Genomic DNA, 17736 nt, shown 5'->3' with positions numbered 1-17736 from the left:
ATATTTATTTTATGGTGAGCATTTTGTTACATGGTCCGCATAAAATAACAATACCAAAATCAAGACGGAAGTACATTAATTCTCTTCAATCTAAAATTAGTCCAAAATCTGCTTTGTGAATGGCAGCTGGACTTGTTCCTTGAGCTGTACTTTAATGACAAGCAACATGAGTTCGACTGGGACAACACTACTATTATAAGATAAGCCAAACAGAGAACAGCCAGGGAATTCCTAGAGGCATGGCACTCATCCACAGGTTCAATCAATAAGCACATCGACCTGGACCCAATATACCGGCCATTGCAGCGGACAGCTGGAACTGCCAACCGGAAGCGGCAGGTACAAATCACTATAAATGCCGGAGGAAACATCACAGAAGCGCTTCACAGGAGGCTCCCAAGCACTGAGGATGTCACCTAGACAGGGGACGAAACGTCTGCAACACAAATTCCCAGCTCGGCGAACAGAACCACAAAAACGAGCACCCGAGCTACAAATCTTCTCCCAAACTTTGTATTTTAATCCTTCATTGTCTAGTCTTATAATGACTGATGAAGAGCTGCAACTTCCTGATGAAGAGCTTATGCTTGAAATGTCAAATCTTCTGCTCCTCAGATGCTGCCTGACCAGCTGTGCTTTTCCAGCAACACAATTTTTGAATCTGATCTCCAGCATCTGCAGTCCTCACTTTCTCCCAGTCTTATAATCTATATACCAGATTCAGGCACTTTTACAAATTAGTGTTAATCTTATATTAATGAGTAGTAATATTAGATTTCTCTACTGTACAGTATCTGGACTTAACACTCCTTACTGAACTTGACATCAACCAGATTGGACTATTTGCAGTTTGAAATTATATTATATTTATTTGGTCTCTAAGTGGGTAAATCTGTTTTTACCTCAATGTTATGTCACTGATGGTCTCTACTGGTAGAGTCTGCTCTGAGGTATGTTCCCTTCCCTTTTCCATTCAATTTGGGAATGTATGTTTTATTGAAATACTGCTGCCCTCAGGTGGATATTCAGCCTCTGCTATATTTCCCTGCAGCTCTTCCTCTACATGAGACTTCACCTACACTTTGTCTTGGCCTTTCTTTCCTGATCACCATGTAAATTTACCATGAAGGTATCTGTTAATTAGATCTATGGCTCAGTTGTGACATCTTTATCACTTTTTGTGCCTCTTTCTCACCTTCTGACCCAAATTCCTATGGGTTCTGTCCTATTTATGGGAATTGTCCTTCCTCACAACTGGTAATTTCCCATTCTGACATAATTGGCCAGTTTTCAGTACTGTTCAATTTAATTAATCCTTCCTGAACCACTCCTACCCTTGTGATTTGGTGTCCTGTTTACGGGCACTACTGAACCTTTTCAGCTGTCAGCCTCTTTCCCAGTTCTTATGCTTATGTCAGGGGTGGCATAGTGGCTCACTGGTTAGCATTGCTGCCTCACAGCACTAGGGACCTAGGTTCAGTTCCACCCTCAAGTGACTGTCTGCACGGAGTTTGCACATTCCCCCTGTATCTGCATTGGTTTCCTCCAGTTTCATGTACTCAACTTTGATGTACTGAACAATTTATGATAAATTTTTCTAAGCAAAATTCAATATTAGTAGACCATCATAATGACTGTCAGGCCATTGTTGTACAATGGCTTTTCACAATACTTCCTAAGTCTTGATGTAATTTTGTACTGTTGCCCTTTTCACATTAACATACCCACTATGCTCCAATGCAATAGCAAAGCTTCTTACACTCAATTAAATTTACTGCATTTTCTTTCTTCCTACCGTCAACAGCCTCCTCAAAATTCTCTTAAACAGTGCCTTCTCTCAACTCCTTGTGTGTTTCCAAGGGATTGGTTATTTGTTTTGAAACCTTTCAGATAAGTAAATAATTCAGTCAACCCTTGTGGATCAATGACCTAATTTGGTATGTCAGCAAGGAGACAATCCCAGGAAAGCCAATTTAAGATGGTTTGTACTGTACTGGTTTATGACATGGAGTGTAACCACTGAAAATGATTAGCTTGTTTTGGTTCAGTATTATCAAAGATGATTTTGGCATAGAAAACTCAGAAATTGAAAGCTTTGAGGGGAGTTCACAGGAGATCTGACTCAGATCAGAGGCAAATATAATTCCTCACCTGAAATAATGAGTATAGGTCAATTCAGAGAAAGTACAGTTACTTACATTAAAAGAAAATGTGATTTCATTCAACTCTGATGACTGCTTGGTTGGAAACCTGCAGATTATTGAAAAGCTGTGAAAGTTTAAGTTCTCAGCTTTGTGATTATTCAGTTAAGAAGACTTCACAGTTCACAGGAAAGAACTGGGAAGAATCAGCTGTATTTAATATAGAGATTTCATACAGAGGGGAAATTACTCAGAAACAAAAATTGAAATTGCTGGAAAAGTTCCGCAGGTCTGGCAACATCTGCAGAGAGAAATCAGAGTTAATGTTTTGGGTTGAATTGTCCTTCCTCACAACTGGTAATTTAGCAAGGTTTGAAACACTGCAGAGTGTTGGCAATGAGAAATTTTTTAGACTTATGTTGGGTATGTTTAATGATTTTTCCAATTGTGCTCTACATGTGAATAACTTGCTTAATTTTTACTGTTCTTATCTTTTATGTGATAAACTTCCTTTTTGCTGTTAGGATTGTGTACAAAATGGATTAGTTGGACCAAAGGATCTGTTTCTGTGCTATATGACTCAATGACATAAAGCTTCAAAGGAATTGTGGAATTAAGTGGAAAGGGATTGGACAAGGGAAAAAAAATTGAATTGAAGCAGGAAGAGATGAGTTCTGAGGGGCGGAAGCAGGCAGAAACAATGGATGTGCCTGGGCAGTCCTTTTTGTGGATTTTGGGAAGGAGGTTGAACTGAGCCATGCAGGGTTGGGAGGTAGTGGGGGGCAGATCACAGATTAAATTAGCTTAGTGACCGAAGTGGACACTGGACTGCCCAAGTAGCTCTTCCTCCTTTTGTGACTATGTTTCAGGGAGAACAGGCAATGGTATATTGTTGCTGGGCTAGAAATTCAGATTTCTGAGGACCTGAGTTCAAATCTCATTGCAGCAAATGGTGCAAAGAAAATCTGGAATTAAAAGATGACTGAAAAACTATGATGGTCACAACAAACTGGTCTGGTTCACTAACGATACCCTGTAGGCCTGCTTTGGTTTCAAAAACAGGAATGAAACTGGAGCAAAATCCTGGCATTGATCTAGACACTGGTAAAAACAACAGCAAACACTGGAAATTCCTTCTTTTCACCATCTGGGGCTAGTGCTAAAATTGGAAGATCTGTCTCCCAGACTAGTCTAACATAGTCATATTCATGGAATCATAACTTACAAACAAAATTCCAGACAACACAGTTATAAAAAACATGAAAGAATCACAGATACCAGAAATCAGAAACAAAGCCAGAATCTGCTGGAAAAGGTCTACCAGCATCTGTGGAAAGAATTCAGAGTTAATATTTTGGGTCCAGTGGCCTTCTTCAAAACATTCTGTGGGATGTGATGAGTTCTGTGGGTCAAGAGCAGGCAACAACAATGAAGCTACTTGGGCAGTCCAGTGTCCACTTCAGTCACTAAACTAATTTAATCTGTGATCTGCCCCCCACTACCTCCCAACCCTGCATGGCTCAGTTCAATCTCCTTCCCAAAATCCAAAAAAAGGACTGCCCAGGCACATCCATTGTTTCTGCTGCTTCCGCCCCTCAGAACTCATCTCTTCCTGCTTCAATTCAATTTCTTCTCCCTTGTCCAATCCCTTCCCACTTAATTTTACAACTCCTCTGAAGCTTTATGTCATTGAGTCATATAGCACAGAAACAGATCCTTTGGTCCAACTAATCCATTTTGTACACAATCCTAAACTAAACTAGTCTCGCCTGCCTGCTCCTGGCCCAAATCCCTCCAAACTGTTCCTATTCATAAAACAACTACATATCTTTTAACATTGTAATTGTATGCAAATCCACCACTTCCTCAGGAAGTTCATTCCACATGTAAACCACCCTCTGTGTAAAGAATTTGTCTCCCGTGTCTTATTTAAATCTTTCTCCTCTCACCTTAAATATGTGTCCCCTAGTCTTGAAATCCACCATCCTAGGGAAAAGACAATTACCATTAACTTATTTATACCTCTCACTATTTTAAAAACTTCTATCAGGTCACTTCTCAATCTCCTACACTCCAGTGAAAAAAGTCCCAGCCTTTCTTTATAACTCAAACTTTCCATACCTGGCAACATCCCAACTTCCAGTTTGCGGGCTCCAACCGCCTCCTCTTTACCAGTGATGTGCAATCCCTTTATATGTCCATTCTCCCATCAGGATGGTCTCAGGTTTTTCTGCTTTTTCATGAAATAAAATGGCCTGAACCGTCCCCAACCACCACCATTCTCCTCTGCCTGGCTGAGCTTGTCTTGACCATAAACAGCTTCTCTTTTACCTTCTCTCTTTCTGCTGGTCAAAGGTGTGGCCATGAATACACACATGGGGTCCAGTTATGCCTGTGTCGTCGTGGAGTACATGGAAAATTCCTTGTTCCAGTCCTATTGCAGTGTCCACCCACAACTCTTCCTCCAGTATATCGATAATATCATTGATGCTGCTTCCCTCTCTCATCTGGAAATGGAAGTTTATCATCTTTGCTTCCAATTTCTGCCCTGCTCTCACCTTCACCTATCCATCTCTGACTCCTCCATTCCGTTCCTTAACATCTCTGTTTCCATTACTGGGGATAGGCTGGTTATTGATATCCAATAGAAACCAACCAACTCCCACAGTTACCTTGATTATATATCCTCACATCCTACCTCCTGTAAAGACTCTATTCCATTCACCCAGTTCATCATCTCTGTTCTTAGAGAGTTTAGAGTTTAGAGTACTTACAGTGTGGAAACAGGCCCTTCGGCCCAACAAGTCCACACCGCCCCGCCGAAGCGCAACCCACCCATACCCCTACATTTACCCCTTACCTAACACTACTGGCAATTTAGCATGGCCAATTCACCTGACCTGCACATCTTTGGACTGTGGAAGGAAACCGGCGCACCCGGAGAAAACCCACGCAGACACGGGGAGAACGTGCAAACTCCACACAGTCAGTCGCCTGAGGCGGGAATTGAACCCGGGTCTCTGGCGCTGTGAGGCAGCAGTGCTAACCACTGTGCCACCGTGCCGCCCACTTTGATGATGCCAACTTTGACAAGGGGACCTCCCTGTGGGAACAGTCTCTGGGGAATGTTGACAGTGGAGGGGAGGAGAAGATGTGTCTGTTGATGGCATCCTGCTAGAGGTAGTGGAAATGGCAGTGGATGATCCTTTCAATTCACAGAAGCTTTGGAGAGGGTACAGAAATGGTTTAGCAGGATATCGCCTGGGTTGGAGAGTAAATGCCATGAGAGGAGATTGGACAAACTTGGTTGATTTTCATTTGAATGTTGAAGGATGAGAGGCGACCTGATAGAAACTTACAAAATTATGACAGACATGGACAGAATAGATAGTCTGAGTCTTTTTCCCAGGATAAACTCTCAATTATTAGGGGACATAAGTTTTAGACGAAAGGAGGTAAGTTTAAAGAGGTCTGGATTTTTTTTACCCAGAGGGTGGTAAGTGCCTGAATGCACTGCCAGAAGAGGTAGTGGAGATAGATACAATAGAAATGTTTCAGAAGCATCTTAACAGATACATGAATAGGCAGGAAATAGAGGGATTTGGACTGCAGAGACGCCGATGGTTTTTAGTTTCGAAAGGCATCATGTCTCAGCACAGTCTTGGTGGGCCAAAGGGCCTGTTCCTGTGCTGTGTTGTTCTTTGATTGGAATAGGGAGGAATTTCTTCACCCAGAAAGTGGTGAGCCTCTGTCACAGGAAACTGAGGTCAAAACATTCAAAACTTCCAAGAAAGATCTGGTTCTGAGGACTGAAGGGATGAAAGGATATAGGGTAAAAGCAGGAACAGGATACAGAGTTGGATGATCACCCATGATTACACTGAGTGGCTGAACAGGCTCTAAAGCCGAATGCTCCTATATTCTCTGTCTCTATGTTTCAAAAGGTAAGCCCTACATCCCAAGAATGACTTCAGTGAAACTTTTCTGGACTTCTAATACAATAACATTTTCTTTTTCAGTTAAACAAAACTTCCTGAACAGAAAAAAGTATTTAATGATGTGACATAGATTTTCAGAGTTTTTCCAACACTTCTTTGTATTTGACAACTTCGCCTTCTGCAGCATTTTGCTTTTATTTATAATTTGACTCTAAAATGAGCAACTAAACAATGCTAATTCTTGTGATGGAAAGTAAGTTAATGGTTGTTAATTTTCAATGTTCATAAATTGGATTCCCTCTGTAGGAACTAAATTGCCTCAACAGAGAATTAACAACTTGGTATTGTATAAGTGAAACTGGATTGAGCGAATATCCATACTTTACAGTGTACAAGATCAACTTCTGGCAAAGGTTGACCGAGCATTCTGATAAATATTTTGGTTTCTTACTACTGAAGGTAACCTAATTATTGTTTCGTAAACAGCTACGTACACCCAATGTCCTTTTACAGCCCTTGTAGAGTTGATGGCTCTATTGCATTGAATTACCAGTCAGTGATATTGTTATAGACAAAAGGCTAAAGATGTTTAAGGTTCCACTGGAAGATGGTTCCGATGCTAGATTTACTCAAATATCTAAGCCTTGTGTAGAATATTGTGAAAATCACTAGCCAGTAACTTCAGAATTACTTGATGTAACTTACAGTACAGAGTAAAGTTTCTAACTGCATCTCAGGTAGCAGGAACATCCATTGATAGAAGTTATTAATGAGGTCAAATCCTGTAACTCTATATTAAAAAAGCTAAATTAAAAGGAAAAACAGGTTGCTCTTGTGATGAAACTGAGGGTGCTGGTAATTTAATATTCTGCATCAAAACTGAACAGGTAGCTCAAGGAGTTCCAAACATTCTTGTAATGTAACAAGATTGCTAATTTTTGTAACAAAGTTAAATAGTTAGGTCAGGATGTTTAAAACTTAACATTATGAATACAATAAAAGACAGAGAGGTAACGTGCTATAAATACTATTGAAAATTACATGGTTCAAATGCAATGCATCCTTCAATTCCCTAAAGGGCACCAATGAACTAGATGCATAATTATAACAATTGACAATGTTTACAGGACTGCCATTCTAGATTCTTATTGAATTCCAATTGCACTGTCAACTGTAATGGGTTTCGAACCTGCATCCTCAGAACATTAGCCTGCGGTCTTTGGTTTACTTGCTCAGTGACAATACTACTACTACTCCCTGAAAGGGTAGTAGAGGTGGGAATGTGCAAGACATTTCAGAACTATTCTGATGAGTACTTGAAATGCCATAGTATACAAGGCTACAGGCCATGTGCTGGAAATTGAGTAATGTAGATAGACATTGAATGACTGACATGGACATGATGGGCTGAAGGGTCTCTTTAGAATCAGAATCCCGACAGTGTGAAAAGAGGCCATTAGATCCATCGAGCCTGTATCACTTCCCATCCAATCCCCACATTTCTCATGCCTAATCTACCCAGCCTGCACATTTGTAGACACTTGGGTGGATTTTTAAAGCACGGCCAATCCACCTAACTTGCAGATCTTTGGGCTGTGGGAGGAAACCAGAGCACTCAGAGGAAACCCACCCAGCCATGCGGAGAACGTGCAACTCCACACAGTCATCCAGGGTTGAAATCGAACCCAGTCCCTGGCACTGTGAGGCAGCACTGCTAACCACTGTGCAACCATGCTGCCTTTTCTCAGGTGCAAAATAGCTCTATGATAGTGCTGAAAGGAACATAGGGGAGAATTAGCAGAAACATTGATCACTACAGCCTCTTTGAGTACAAAAGACTGGAGGATCAATCATGTTGAAATAGTGAAGTCCTATATTGAAGGGTATGAGACTGGAGTGCAGCCATTTGAAACAGATACCCCTCATTAATGAAATATGGTTGCAGAGCTGGACCATGGACGGATGCAAACTACAAAAGTTACAGGCAGCTTGGGAATCAGTGAAGTTACTTCAAATCTATTTAACTGAATTGCTCTATGCAACACTTTCATTAGAAATGCAATGGATGGCTCCAGCAATTGGTTATCAGCCACATCTCATTATTGGAATCAATATCCAAGATTGAAGAATGCAATATTACTCAAGGATACCAAATGAGATTTGATTTTTAGATACTCCAATCACCTATTTCAAACCAGGAAAGCTACTGGTTTCCCAAGAATGCAGCATTACGATAGGAAGGTGGTGGAAGCATTGGAAAGGTGCAAGGAGATTTACCAGGATGCTGCCTGATATGGAGGGAGGGTCTTATGAGGAAAGGCTGAGGGACTTGAGGCTGTTATCATTAGAGAGAAAGTTGAGAGATTACTTAATAGAGACGTGCAAGATGATCAGAAGATTAGATAAAGTAGACAGTGAGAGCTTTTTTCCTTGGATGGTGATGGCGAACATGAGGGGACATAGCTTTAAATTGAGGGGTGATAGATATAGGACAGATGTCAGAGGTAAATTCTTTACTCAGAATAGTAAGGCCTTAGAAGATAATGCAATAGATGGGCTTCAGATTGGTTTCACAGGTGCAACATTAAGGGCTAAAGGGCTGTACTGCGCTGTAATATTCTATGTTCTTTTCAAGAATGGGGAGAGGGATGAGCCAGATAATAAAAAACAGGCCAGTGAAAATCAATACTACTGAGACTGCATAATATGGGCTACACCACCATCAGGAGCAGAGCATCACAGCCAGCTGATCTCACCAGCCAGAAATGTGCATGTGCCAGCGGTCACTTTATCAGACACTTCAGTGCCTTGATCAGATTGAGAACCTGGGTTGAAGTGGGAGTGGGGGAAGAGGGGAAACTGGCATGGGAGCACCTCTAACTTTCAGGCTTGGGAAAGGGAGCCTCCCGAGGAAGTATGGCAGCAGGAGGGGGCTTGGCAGTAACTTGGCAAGTACTGTGCTCCCCTACTCCAATACCACTTCCTGTCCCTTCAAGGAGACACACCATCGCTCTTTCATTATCTCATTCTGATCACTTAATCTGAACTATCAACATCATTTCTTCACTGACATCCGACACCCACTACCCCCAACCACCCTCCCACGTCCTCTTCCCACCTCCCCCCCAAAACTATAGCATAAATGCCTTTCTGTCCATATTTTACTTCAGCTCTGATGAAGAGTCATTAGACTCAAAACGTTAGCTTCCTCTCTCTCCATGGATGCTGTCTCACCTACTGTGATCTCCAGCATCAGGACTGATTCCAGCATCTGCAGTAATTTGTTCTTACTGTGCAGAAGCATTGGCCAAGAAGACCTACTTCCACAGACACCTTGAGGGAGGAGTTGCTCCTCTACATCACCCCTAGCATCCACCTCCCAGTCCTCTCATTCTCAGCCTGATGATGTTAGTGCAGTACATGCTAATATAGACTCTTTCTGTAGCCTGTCGCACTCAATGGACTGCGCATGCTCACGCAGCAGTTTAGCATTACAGATAACCCATCATTTTAAAATGGGTCTCGGAAAAGAACTGGCAGATGAGGAACATGAAGGGTTATGAACAAAAAGCACGCATGAAGAATTAAATGTGACAACACTTTCAAGAGCCAACAGCAGCATATTGGCAAAAACAGCCACCTTCTATAAGTTACATTACAATGATTGCTACATCTAAAATTTATGATGTCATTTACTATTTCCAGGAAATATCCAAAATTTCTTTCAATTTCATTTGAATGATACACACCAAATTAAGCTCCTTCTTTCCTATTTGTATTCAACAAAGTTCCTTTAAAAATTCTACCTCTGGCCTCAATAATAGCTGAAGATGGCCTCAAGTGTTTCTCTCCTGACCCCTACAGCTTTAGTACCTGTAGTTTCTGGTAACCTCACTGAAAGTGCTTTAAAATGCTTTTAAGTTCTGAAAAACATGTTCAAGGCCCCGATTGTTGCATCCCATTCCATTATCTCAGGCTAGAGCATGACACACTGCCTGAAAGATGTCAATTGAAATCATAAACAGTATAAAGTTAGTGTAGGCATGTTATCGCATTGCAGTAATTTTAATCACCCTAAAACATGTTCCATTCAGTAAAACTGGCAATCAATGCTTTAAATATTCATTATTATGATTTTGCAAATTGCTTAAAACATCTGCACTGGGTTACAGACCGTGCCTCTGTCAATCTGCTTCTTTGTAAATTTACTTCCCTGAAAAATGAAATTGTAGAGTTTAAACTATGCCCTGATGTAAATGTGGAAAAAAATGCATTCTAAGAAATCAACAAAGCATTACTTTTGGTTCAAGGCGTACATTATTAATCCTGAAGCAAGTTAATTCCATTCACAATGGATCTGATTTTCGAGTTCACCAATAAAAACCAAGGACAGGAGGAAGAAAAATCCAAAACAGTATCACAATTAACTGGCCAATACTAAATTTAGTTTCCATATTAATATACAATGAATAGCTAATTTGTTAAGCCTTGAGTGATAATGATTATGGAAATGTTTATATTACTGTTTCCAAAGGACACTGCACTTAAAATCAGTTGCTAAATTGCCCTAGTTTCACCTAAAGAACTGTCTCAACAATAGAAGATCTGAGGTACTTGTTTCAGAATCCCTGGTGAATAATCTTTCTAGGTATCTATTCACAGTTGATGTTATAGTTTTGCTGCTGACAAAATTACAAGGATACTTTGTGGGCGGCACGGTGGCACAGTGGTTAGCACTGCTGCCTCACAGCGCCTGAGACCCGGGTTCAATTCCCGCCTCAGGCGACTGACTGTGTGGAGTTTGCACGTTCTCCCCGTGTCTGCGTGGGTTTCCTCCGGGTGCTCCGGTTTCCTCCCACAGTCCAAAGATGTGCAGGTCAGGTGAATTGGCCATGCTAAATTGCCCTTAGTGTTAGGTAAGGGGTAAATGTAGGGGTATGGGTGGGTTGCGCTTCGGCAGGTCGGTGTGGACTTGTTGGGCCAAAGGGCCTGTTTCCACACTGTAATGTAATCTAATCTAATCTTTGTCCTGCTGTTATATCCTTGGAACTGTTTTTGTTTCCCCAAAACATTAAACATCATTTCACTTTGTGACAATATTCCTCCGAGAAGATGACTTCTTCAGAAAGTCTGACTGAAATTAGACAAGAAATGCATTAGTTTGGAATAAAGCAATTACTAAGATATAAATTAGAAAGAGTTCCTCATTTATTCTGTTCAATATCAGCGTAAGAATATAAAGAGAGTGTGTTCTCCATCTGATTAGACTTTATTCAATTTTTCCATCACATTTTATTAAGACATCCCAGCAGTGCTTTTGAAATTACATTAGATTCAGAAAGTTGAACAAAATCTTCATTGGCATAGAGGACAGGCAATTGGCAGATTGTTAAAAGTTGAATAGTGGTGTATTTATAATTCTTTCACACTACACGAATGAAGGAGTTATTTTCAGTCTTCTAATCCATTTCCTCCAACTCACTGCTACCTTAACATGTTTAATTCATAACACAAATCCTGGTACCTTGGTTTTAAACAAAAATGTTAGTTGTATTCTGTTGCCATTTATAAATATTCTGTTTTGTTTCCCAAAAGTCTGCCAGCAGACTTGATGGGCTGAATGGCTTAATTACTCCTCCTCTGCCTTATGGTCTTTTGTTCAGAGAAATTAATACACACGTCTAGAGCAGAAGTGACTCAGACCTGTGTCTGCCAGTCCAGAGGTATTACATTTTGGTAAAAGAAACGAGGGCATGACTTATACAATTAATGGTAGGGCCCTTGGTAATGTTGTAGAACAGAGAGAGCGAGGGGTTAAGGTACATGATTCTTAGAAATTTGTTTCACATGCAGACAGGTGGTTAAGGAGGCATTTAGTATGCTTGCCTTCATTGCTCAGATTCTGAGTATAGGAGTTGGGGTGTCATGTTGAGGTTGTACATGACGTTGGTGAGACTTCTTCTGAAGTACTGTGTCCAGTTCTGGTCTCCTTGTTACAGGAAGGATATTATTAAGTTGAAGAGGGTTCAAAAAGATTTCCAACTTATTACCAGGAATGGAAAGTTTGAGTTCTAAAGTTAGTTTGGATAGGCTAGGTCCTTTTTCACTGGAGCATAGGAGGTTGAAGGGTGACCTTGTACAGGTTTATAAAATCATGAGGGGCATAGATAAGGTGAATAGCAAGGGTCTTTCCCCTAGGGTAGGGGAGGTCAAAATCAGGGAGTATATTTTTCAGGTGAGAGGAGAAAGATTTAAAAAGGACATGAGAGGCAATTTATTTTTCCATAAACAGTGGTTTGTATGAGGAATGAACTGCTTTAGGAAGTGGTAGTTGCAGGTACAGTTACAACATTTAAAAGACATCTAGATAAGTATATTAATAGGAAAGGTTTGAAGGGATATGGGCAGGTAAGTGGAACTAGTTTGGTTTGAGAACGTGGTCAATGTGGACCAAAGGGTGTTTCCACGCAGTATGACTCTACGATCATTGGATGAGCATGTGACTGGACGTAAGCAGCAAGTAAGCAGCATTGTTGGACTACAAGTAGAAATAAAACTCTGACTAAAAATGTACATTTGGCCTCTTGAATATCAGAGGTAAATGCTTTGTAGACAATGTCATATATAATTTGAAAACAATTCCTGGTGGGCATTGAATGGAATCATAGAATCCCTACAGCCCAACAAGTTCACTTCGACCCTTCGCAGATTAACCCACCCAAATCCATTTCTCTACCCTATGACTCTACATTTACTCTTGACTAATGCACCTAACCTACACATCCCTGAACACAATGGGCAATTTAGCATGGCCAATTCACCTAACCCTGCACATCGTTGGACTGTGGGAAGAAATCGGAGCACCTGCAGGAAACTCACGCAGACACTGGGACTATGTACAAACTCCGTACGGACAGTCACCTGAGGGTGGAATCAAACCCCGGTCTCTGGCGTTGTGAGGCAGCAGTGCTAACCACTGAGCTACTGTGCCACCCCTATGGGTTGATATAAATGGAAGTTAAAAATAGAAATACACTGGAAAAAAGAAAGGAAAGTTTGGACAGGGGGGAGACTCAGATAAGGTTGGACTTGCAGGGAAACAAGTGCAACAGTCAGCTAAAGAATGAGCGAAAAAATTTCAAGTGAAATGCATGGTTATTGCTGCAGAGATTACTTCAGTGGAAGTGTTTAGGCTGGAAAATCTTAGAACATAAATCATGACTATGAAGCAACTGCAACTAATATTATTGATCAAGATCTGTCCTTTCAAGGGTCATGATATAATCAGGTTTCTGCAACATTTATTTACCTGCTGCTTCCAATGCAAAAACGTTAAAAAGATACACACATAATATTTTAAGGAACCTTGATATGGTCAATCCCTTTATTTTGAAACTGTTAATTCAAATGCCTCAGAGCTCCGATTATTTTATGCACAAATTTCCCAACAATCCTAACTATGTAAGTATGCTGATTAAGTGAAATTTTAGGTTATATTTGTTGTACAAGTAACCTTTATAGTAATTGGGTGAATAGACTGTATTAGCAGGAATCAGAGTGATAAAATATAAAGAATCGCGTTGGTTTTAAAAAATCATCAACATGGCACACTTTTAAAATTTAAAAGTTACTTTGAGAAGACAGACTAACCCTTCATAACCAAGCACTCAATACTTATTATATCACAGATTGGCAGAATTATTCTCATAGTTCACCAATCAGAGTTCCTGGCAGTACTCAAGTTTCAAATAACTAGAAGTTGTCAAATTTGACATTTTGGAAATCAGGAACACAAGAGCAAAGCTTGAAATCATATTATATTAGAGTTAGTTAAATGCAAATCTAGGGTGACAGATAATAGAGCTATGAATTGCTTGTTTTAAGCTGTACAGGGAGTTTGGCAGATGCTGGAAATCTGAAATCAAATTTATAATTGCAGGAAATATTCATCAGGTCTGTCAGTATCTGTGAAGACAGAAGCAGGTTTAATGTTTTGTGTCAAATAAGGTTCTTGTTTGAACCAATAAGCCTAATGCTGCTATATATCAGATCTGATCTCTTTTCACGTAACGTTGACATTTTAGACAGTTGATTATAGAGTAAAAGAACACCAAGTATATAATACTGGGATAAAGTAGTCTCTTGATTAGATTAAAGTTTAGTTTGCAGAAAAAAAAACATAAAACACTGCAGCAATGTTAGAAACTGTTACAGCTACCATTTCTTGGAAAAATATTGGGTGGCCAGATAAGTTCTTTGATGCAGTTTACAAGAATTAAGTATGATTAAAGAGCAATAAAAATGATCTTTTCAAGACATTGGCTATCTTACACACTTTACACCCAATGAAGGAGTATAAGTCACTCTTGAAAAATTCTTACAGCGGCTGGGGGTTGACCTATAAGACAAATATAAGACAAATATAAGACATGAACAACCAGTGTCAGTGCTATTTTGAAATGGATGGGCATATCTTAAACTGCTTTAGCATATTTATAAACAAAAACCTTGCAGCTATGATTTACTTCCATGAAATAATGTAATAAATCACTCATTGGCATGGCAGTATGAGATCAGTAACCCAAAGATTTTGATCTTTCCAAATGACTGTTCACCATCAGGAAAAGCAACTGCACCGTCATAACTGCACAATTGTTTCACTAATAAATTATAGGTTAAAGCAATCTTCCAGCCTATTATGTATTCAATTCTCAAGCTTAAAATTTAAAAGCTTAAATACACAAACCAACAGATTCAAGAACAGCTTCTTCCCTGCTGTTGTTAGACTTCTGAATGGACTTCTGAATAAACTAAAATTTTAAGTTTAATGTTGATCTCACTCTCTGTGCACCTTTTCTGTAGCCAGTATTCCTCACTCTGTTCTATTACTCCTACGCACTTTATATGGTATGATCTACCTGCATTGTACACAAATCAAAACTTTTCACTGTACCTAGGTACATACGACAACAATAAATCAAATCAAAAAATAAGTGGATTAACAAACCAAAAATCTGTTGCACAAACTTACTTAAAAAGAAGTTTTGCCATTACTTTCTCAGAATAACAGCAGACAACTTTGCTAGTTATGTCCACAGCTAAGAAAAAAGTTTTTAAGACAAATAACCCAACAATATCACACATATGCTTACACTGACCAAAGGCTAGGTCGATGGCCTGCTTCAGTTATTTGCCATACGGCATTGAAACAGCCTTCAATTTATCTCTTCTCTCCTTGTAGAAAAGCACATGCCTTCATGGTTGAGGGTCTCGTGGAGAAGTGGTAGTGTCCCTATCTCTAGATCTTAAGGTCCAGGTCCAAGTCCCACCTGGCTTGAAGGTGTTTCATAACAGGATAATTAAAAAGGAATTATTGGTGCTTGCTTGCAATGACATAGCTAAGAACTGCAACACATTGATGTAGCAGAAAGGGCAATTTAAAAGAAAACAAGCTGTATAACTGGGGTGAATGAAAACTTATCATTTGCTAAGGCACAGCATCAGATTTCTCCCATCAAACTACTTCAGAATTTTGCTATATCCCTGGGGTATTTGTCTTTGTTCAATGATTTTAGAGATGTGTAGTATAGAAAACAATTATGTTATCTAGCTCAAAACAGGATTTGGAGTGAATATAACATTTTTGCCAGTCATTTATATAACAATGTAACAGCACAGGCCCTCACATGGAAACTTCATCAGATATCAAGCCATGTCAAACAAAGAGTTACAATTCCTGCTTGTTGCTGTATTTTTTTTCCATGTCCAATCCCAAAATGTTGTTTTCACAGGCAATCCCTTTCCACAGATGAATTAGTAATCACTGTGCACAAACCTGTGTAAATGTTCTGCAAAACATAAAAATGTTTTACTTACATCAGTCACATCATACATAGGAACTGTTTGGCTTTACAAGTTTTTCTTTAGTTACGGCTTATCATGCGGATATCCATTCAACTATGAAATAGTTACTTTCAGAAAAAAAACAGAATTCAAATAGCCTTGAGCAAGTTCTCGAAGAGCACAAAGCAAAATTGCTTCAGAATAAAGCAACAATTTCACAGTAGCCTGCACAAGCATTAAGTGAATATTATTTTCTGATTTGACATTCTCATGGCAAGACAAAAAAACTTCGACTTGTATCCTGAATCTTTTTAGGTAACATTTAAATTTGAACAATGCTTTGATTTAGCAGCTGCTTGTCTCCAATAGATCATCTAGAAATTTTGCCAATACACCACAATTTATTTTTTCTTTACTTTCCTAGCACTCTCTCCACTAAGACCATGCTGCCTTTTGCAGATTCAACTCAGTCACAATTCCAATCATCTCATTCTCTAACCTCATTTATATTTAACAATCCATCAAAAAAAAATTTTCTTGCCTGTTATCAATCCCTCCTAATAGTAGCCTTTCCTCAGGCACTGTCCCCTACCTTCAACAATCTTCTGTCCTCAGGAACTTGCACCCATCTCCAACTTCCAGTGCTTATGAAGGTTCTGGAATATGTTGTTACCTCCCACGTATGTGCTCATCACTGTTCAAATCCACCCACAGCAGCGAGAATGCTGCTTGATACTTTGATTAGTACTGTGACATTTTTAACTAAATCACACATTACATTCTGTAACTGTGTTCACTATCCCTCTTTTTAATTATTATTTTTGTGTGGTATGCAGGCGTCACTGCCAAGGTCAGCATTTCTTGCCAATACATTCTTTTCCAGGAGAGAGTGATGGTGGGCCTCCTTCTTGAACCAATGGAGTCTACTTGGTGTGGGTACTTCCATAATGCTATTAAAGGTTGGGAGAGTTCTGGAATAGACACCCAGCAACAGTGAGGTTCTAAGTCAGGATGGCGAGAGGCTTCGAGGGGTACTTTCAGGAGGAACTTGCAGGCAATGTTTTTGCAATGTATCTACTGCCCTTATCCTTCCACGATTTGGAGGTGCCAGTGTTGGACTGGGATGGACAAAGTTAAAAATCACACAACAGCAGTTTTATTCAAAAGCACTAGCTTTCGGAGCGCTGCTTCTTCATCATCAACCACCTGATGAAGGAACAGCGCTCCAAAGGCTAGTGCTTCAGAATAAACCTGTTGGACTGTAACCTGGTAGGAGAAAGTGAGGACTGCAGATGCTGGAGATCGGAGCTGAAAAATGTGTTGCTGGAAAAGCGCAGCAGGTCAGGCAGCATCCAAGGAGCAGGAGAATCGATGTTTCGGGCATAAGCCTTTCTTCAGGAATCCTGCCACTTTATAACCTGGTGTTGTGTGATTTTTAAGATTATCCTTTCAAGTGATGGAGATAATGTGTTAGGAAGGTGCTGTTCAGAAAGTCATGGTAAGTTGATTCTTGTGGTTGGCATCGCTACCACTAGGGCCTGTGGTCTGTACAACTGCCTCAGATTCAAGTGTAACCTGTTCCAGAAATGTGTCATTACATATCTGAATATATTTATTAAAAACATCTACACTGCTACTACAGTGCCTTAGTGATGGAGCATATGTTTAGGGTTCTCACTGAGATGTTAAATGTAGCAGGCTGTAGTGTCCTTCCCAGATGACACTGAGCTACTTGAGTATTGTCTGAGCTATACTCATCAGGAGAAGTGCAGAGTATTTCATCAAACTGCTGATTTGTGACTTGTAGTTGGTGG

At 40.0% G+C, this 17736-nt stretch overlaps 1 protein-coding gene across 5 annotated transcripts in view; it reads right to left on the bottom strand.

Annotated features, from left to right (window-relative positions):
* LOC122554220 (uncharacterized) overlaps positions 1-17736 on the bottom strand; it is a 57109-nt gene that overhangs the window by 19377 nt on the left and 19996 nt on the right. Inside the window, exon 1 of one of the 5 annotated variants that reach the window (XM_087990498.1) lies at positions 15766-15869. The exons of the other annotated variants lie outside the window; for them this stretch is intronic. The gene's annotated coding sequence lies outside the window, so the exon portion shown is untranslated. Of the gene's footprint in view, positions 1-15765; positions 15870-17736 lie in introns of those variants that run through there. 5 annotated transcript variants of the gene reach the window in all.

This window comes from Chiloscyllium plagiosum, unplaced genomic scaffold (assembly GCF_037043375.1).
Source record: "Chiloscyllium plagiosum isolate Xiang-an unplaced genomic scaffold, Cpla_swu_hap1 HiC_scaffold_9, whole genome shotgun sequence".
NCBI classification, from domain to species: Eukaryota; Metazoa; Chordata; class Chondrichthyes; order Orectolobiformes; family Hemiscylliidae; genus Chiloscyllium; species Chiloscyllium plagiosum.
This window is presented reverse-complemented; position numbering and strand designations above follow the sequence as displayed.